Raw genomic sequence first — 6,295 nt, forward strand, 5'->3', positions numbered from 1 at the left:
CCTCAGGCATTCTTTCAGACTCTAATGAACTCAATGAGGCCACGTTGCAGGGCCTATGTGCAAGCTCAAGGTGGCCATACACGCGACTAAAGAGACTGTCACTTTTCGCGTTCAGGGGTATCTCCACTTGACGGACTGTGATCAATTTGAACTTATTGCAATTCAATGTCAACAGCAACTTTCAGCTGTTAAATTGACAGTGTTGTCTATAGAATAAATGATGCGACATGATTTTGGTTGTCTTCTATTCATAAACTTGGCAAAATGCCAGACTTGCGTTTCTTTTGCTGTTCAGTATATTTTCAAGACAACTGGCTTACTCTACGGCTTTCAATGTCGGTATGAAAAAGAGTCACTTTCAGAAGCCTAAGACCAAACCTTGTATGCACGTCGTTTGTCAACTCAAGATCTACAAGGGAACATTCCTTGTACATTCACTGTCCACAAACAGGTAGTGGCTTTCTTCCGGTCATATGGATTGCTTAGAAATTGTATGTTTTATTTTCAAAAGTAAAACGTGTGTTAAGTTTCCAAGTTCGTTGTGATCCCATGATTAATTGCAGATAATGTTATATTGTGGATGCCTTTAAGTATCTTTTATGTATCAGTACTCGTCCCAACTACCAGCCAGGGATCAGGTTAACATGGATACACCACCTGGACACTATATACTACCTCCGAGCTGACAAGCCAGGCCTCAGTTTAACATGGATACACCACCTGGACATTATATACTACCTCCGAGCTGACCAGCCAGGGATCAGTTTTACACGGATACACCACCTGGACACTATATACTACCTCCGAGCTGACCAGCCAGGCCTCAGTTTAACATGGATACACCACCTGGACACTATATACTACCTCCGAGGTGACCAGCCAGGGATCAGTTTAACATGGATACACCACCTGGATATTATATACAACCTCCGAGCTGACCAGCCAGGGATACACCACCTGGACACTATATATACTACCTCCGAGGTGACCAGCCAGGCCTCAGTTTAACATGGATACACCACCTGGACACTATATACCACCTCCGAGGTGACCAGCCAGGGATCAGTTTAACATGGATACACCACCTGGACACTATATACTACCTCCGAGGTGACCAGCCAGGGATCAGTTTAACATGGATACACCACCTGGACACTATATACTACCTCCGAGCTGACCAGCCAAGCATCAGTTTAACATGGATACACAACCTGGACACTATATACTACCTCAGAGGTGACCAGCCAGGGATCAGTTTAACATGGATACACCACCTGGACATTATATACTACCTCTGGGGTGACCAGCCAGGGATACACCACCAGGACACTATATATACTACCTCCGAGGTGACCAGCCAGGGATCAGTTTAACATGGATACACCACCTGGACATTATATACTACCTTCGAGGTGACCAGCGAGGGATCAGTTTAACATGGATACACCACCTGGACATTATATACTACCTCCGAGGTGACCAGCCAGGGATCAGTTTAACATGGATACACCACCTGGACACTATATACTACCTCCGAGGTAACCAGCCAGGGATCAGTTTAACATGTATACACCACCTGGACACTATATACTACCTCCGAGGTGACCAGCCAGGAATCAGTTTAACATGGATACACCACCTGGACACTATATACTCCTCCGAGGTAACCAGCCAGGGATCAGTTTAACATGGATACACCACCTGGACACTATATACTACCTCCGAGGTGACCAGCCAGGGATCAGTTTAACATGGATACACCACCTGGACACTATATACTACCTCCGAGGTGACCAGCCAGGGATACACCACCTGGACATTATATACTACCTCCGAGGTGACCAACCAGGGATCAGTTTAACATGGATACATCACCTGGACATTATATACCACCTCCGAGGTGACCAGCCAGGGATCAGTTTAACATGGATACACCACCTGGACATTATATACTTCCTCCGAGGTGACCAGCCCGGGATACACCACCTGGACATTATATACTACCTCCGAGGTGACCAGCCAGGGATCAGTTTAACATGGATACACCACCTGGACATTATATACTACCTCCGAGCTGACCAGCCAGGGATCAGTTTAACATGGATACATCACCTGGACATTATATACCACCTCCGAGATGACCAGCCAGGGATCAGTTTAACATGGATACATCACCTGGACATTATATACTACCTCCGAGGTGACCAGCCAGGGATCAGTTTAACATGGATACACCACCTGGACATTATATACTACCTCCGAGATGACCAGCCAGGGATCAGTTTAACATGGATACATCACCTGGACATTATATACCACCTCCGAGATGACCAGCCAGGGATCAGTTTAACATGGATACATCACCTGGACATTATATACCACCTCCGAGGTGACCAGCCAGCGATCAGTTTAACATGGATACACCACCTGGACATTATATACTACCTCCGAGGTGACCAGTCAGGGATACACCACCTGGACACTATATATACTACCTCCGAGGTGACCAGCCAGGGATCAGTTTAACATGGATACACCACCTGGACATTATATACTACCTCCGAGGTGACCAGCCAGGGATCAGTTTAACATGGATACACCACCTGAACACTATATACAACCTCCGAGCTGACTAGCCAGGGATCAGTTTAACATGGATACACCACCTGGACACTATATACTACCTCCGAGGTGACCAGCCAGGGATCAGTTTAACATGGATACACCACCTGGACACTATATACTACCTCCGAGGTGACCAGCCAGGAATCAGTTTAACATGGATACACCACCTGGACATTGTATACTCCCTCCGAGGTGACCAGCCAGGGATCAGTTTAACATGGATACACCACCTGGACACTATATACTACCTCCGAGGTGACCAGCCAGGGATACACCACCTGGACATTATATACTACCTCCGAAGTGACCAGCCAGGGATCAGTTTAACATGGATACACCACCTGGACATTATATACTTCCTCCGAGGTGACCAGCCCGGGTAAACCACCTGGACATTATATACTACCTCCCAGCTGACCAGCCAGGGATCAGTTTAACATGGATACACCACCTGGACACTATATACAACCTCCGAGCTGACCAGCCAGGGATCAGGTTAACATGGATACACCACCTGGAGACTATATACTACCTCCGAGCTGACCAGCCAGGGATTAGTTTAACATGGATACACCACCTGGACACTATATACCACCTCCGAGGTGACCAGCCAGGGATACACCACCTGGACACTATATATACTACCTCCGAGCTGACCAGCCAGGGATCAGTTTTACACGGATACACCACCTGGACACTGTATACCACCTCCGAGCTTACCTGTTCTTGTATTCCTAAATGCTGAGGGTCCGGCAGTTAACAAAAGTGACATCCCGTTATGTCATTTTGTGTGATGCTGTTGGGGATCGAACCACGGACTACCAGCTGTCCGGACAGACACGCTGTCCACTTGACCATGATTTAGGACCTGGAAATGAAAGCGTAGAAGTAGATAATTGTATTTTTGTGGTACCAAAGGACCTGTTAACTTGTAGTGGACAGCCATTACACCACGTTCATTGTATCAGGGGCGGTGGGGTAGCCTAGTGGTTAAGCGTTCGTTCGTCACACCGAAGACCCGGGTTCGAATTCCACATCAGGTTAATGTGTGAAGCCCATTTCTGGCTTCTCCTACTGTGATATTGCTGGAATATTGCTAAAGCGGCATAAACCTCACTCACTCACCACCTGTATGGCATTGTGCTCATTAACGTCACAAACGTCATGCAATAGATTTGCCACTACCCCGACACTAATTGAACATGAACACATATTGCATCAATGCAGTGTGACAAATTACATCTATTCCCGTGAAGGTTAGAATTGGTCTTCAGTAACCCATGCTTGTCGTAAGAGGCGATTTACAGGATCGGGTGGTCAGACTCACTGACTAGGTTGACACATATCATCGTATCCCAGTTGCGTAGATCGATGCTCATGTTGTTGATCACTGGATTGTCTGGTCCAGACTCGATTATTTACAGACCGCCACCATATATCTGGAATATTGCTGAGTGCGGAGTTAAACAACAAGCAATCAAACAACACAGTTTCTAGTAATTGCAGCTGAGTGGGTTCAGGGCTAGAACTTAAAATTTTAAGGCATAAGCAAAGACTGCTTGTGACTTTTTAAGCTACAATCTTAATGACATTTCAATAAGCAAAAACATAAAAATAATTCCAAAATCACGTGACACGTAGCACCTCCACTGCCGACGTCTTTATTAAATTTCACGGCGTGACATTTGTCAGTTTTCTTTTTGTGGGGACTTATCCCGATTCCTCACCACTTCCCCCTCCACATTTCCATTCCCACTTGGTAGACACATGTCATCGTGTCCCAGTTGTGTAGACAGATGCTCATGATGTTGATCGCTGGATGGTGTGGTCCGCCGCCGTATAGCCGGAATATTGCTGAGTGCGGCGTAAAAGTAAACCCTCTCACCATAGACTACTATTCTGGCGTATGTATGTAAAGCGGCGTAAAACCATACGCACACATTTTATTAATAAAACCTGTTTCTACGACGCCACTTTTCATCGCTTTGTCTGAAACGCTGCACGTTCTGACAGTCTTAAGTGCGTCTCCGCAAGTAAATACCTTCTACGGTTGTATGAGTAGATACAATGTAAACATAGATGCAGGTGCTGATGAAGATGATCCGTTTCGGTTTGTTAACAGCGAAGAACATTACATTTTAAAGTTTATAGTCACGACGCCAACATATTCTTTCTTCAACAGTGTTTACAAAGTAATCTTATGTGAAATCCTCTCAGACAACACGTGCGAACTGCAGATGTCTTAGGTATTGTGTCATGGTTGAGGTAGCTATTGTGTGGCGATCATCTTGCTGATAATGCACAGGATCACCGCACCAAGGGAATTGTGTTCACCCTTTGTCTGCAGAGTGTAGTCAGGAGATGACTTAGACAAGGCAATTTATTGTTGACAAAGGTTGGGATAGTCAAGTGCAGCAGAACCTTCCGTCAATCTATGGTTCGAATCCCAGACGAGCCTTGTTATATCAACACCATGTAATTTCTCAATGTCGTAAACATCCAGGTCACATTTTCGGTTCCTTCCTTTTGAATGAAACACGAATGAAACACCGTTCAATGCAGAGTTTCACTAAGTATCCCACTAAAGGGTCTACACCTGAACACATTGACACTTACTTTCATACTAAAGGGTCTACAAGTGAACGCATTGACACTAACTATAATACTAAAGGGTCTACACCTGAACACATTGACACTTACTTTCATACTAAAGGGTCTACACGTGAACACATTGACACTTACTTTCATACTAAAGGGTCTACACGTGAACACATTGACACTTACTTTCATACTAAAGGGTCTACACGTGAACACATCGATGCTTACTTTCATACTAAAGGGTCTACACCTGAACACATTGACACTTGCTTTAATACTAAAGGGTCTACACGTGAACACACTGACACTTACTTTCATACTAAAGGGTCTACACGTGAACACATCGATGCTTACTTTCATACTAAAGGGTCTACACCTGAACACATTGACACTTGCTTTAATACTAAAGGGTCTACACGTGAACACATTGACACTTACTTTCATACTAAAGGGTTCACACGTGAACGCACTTGATATTTACATTCACACTAAAGGGTCAACACGACGATTAACGGGATCGTGTGGTCATACTCGCTGACTTGGTTGACACGTATCATCGTATCCAAATTGCGTAGATCGAAGCTCATGCTGTTGAACACTGGATTGTCTGGTCCAGACTCGATTATTTACAGACCCCCGCCATATAGTGTGTGCGGCGTAAAACTAAACTCACACACTCACTCATGATCATTAGTCGGTAGTGATAACACGGCCATGGAGTGACTATTTCCTGACAGTACTCTTGCCTTTACATCTGATCACAGCACAACCCATACCGAAACCAATACGGTATGCAAGTCTTTGGAATAACAATAATTCCAACACTTCCAGTCGTAATGTTCCTTGGAGAGGAAAGTATTCATTAGTACGTTTTGTTCATAGATACTTAACAAATCAGCATCAAAGAGTGAGTGAGTTCGGTTTTACGCCGCTTTTAGCAATATTCCAGCAATATCACGGCGGGGGACAGCAGAAATGAGCTTCACACATGTTGAACACATTCGAACACAGATCTTCGACATGACGAGCGAACGCTTTAACCACTTGGCTACCCAACCTCCCAGCAAGAAAG

General features: G+C 45.0%; 2 long non-coding RNA genes across 3 annotated transcripts; one reads left to right on the forward strand and one right to left on the reverse strand.

Annotated features, from left to right (window-relative positions):
* Positions 1-233: 233 nt before the first annotated feature.
* On the reverse strand, positions 234-1,249 carry LOC124273571. Of its 2 annotated transcripts, none has more exons than XR_006897690.1 (3): positions 1,023-1,249; positions 928-957; positions 234-801 (listed from the first exon to the last, which is right to left on the reverse strand). It is a non-coding gene; the product is annotated as an uncharacterized LOC124273571 (long non-coding RNA). The 2 variants fall into 2 exon arrangements; XR_006897689.1 differs by having other exon boundaries at positions 234-864.
* A 1,268-nt stretch (positions 1,250-2,517) lies between these two features.
* Positions 2,518-3,359, forward strand: LOC124273572. Its single transcript, XR_006897691.1, has 4 exons — positions 2,518-2,691; positions 2,818-2,880; positions 3,039-3,227; positions 3,278-3,359. It is a non-coding gene; the product is annotated as an uncharacterized LOC124273572 (long non-coding RNA).
* The last annotated feature ends 2,936 nt before the right edge of the window (positions 3,360-6,295 follow it).

This window comes from Haliotis rubra, unplaced genomic scaffold (genome assembly GCF_003918875.1).
Source record: "Haliotis rubra isolate DU_JTF1 unplaced genomic scaffold, ASM391887v1 Scf182, whole genome shotgun sequence".
In the NCBI taxonomy this organism is placed as follows: domain Eukaryota; kingdom Metazoa; phylum Mollusca; class Gastropoda; order Lepetellida; family Haliotidae; genus Haliotis; species Haliotis rubra.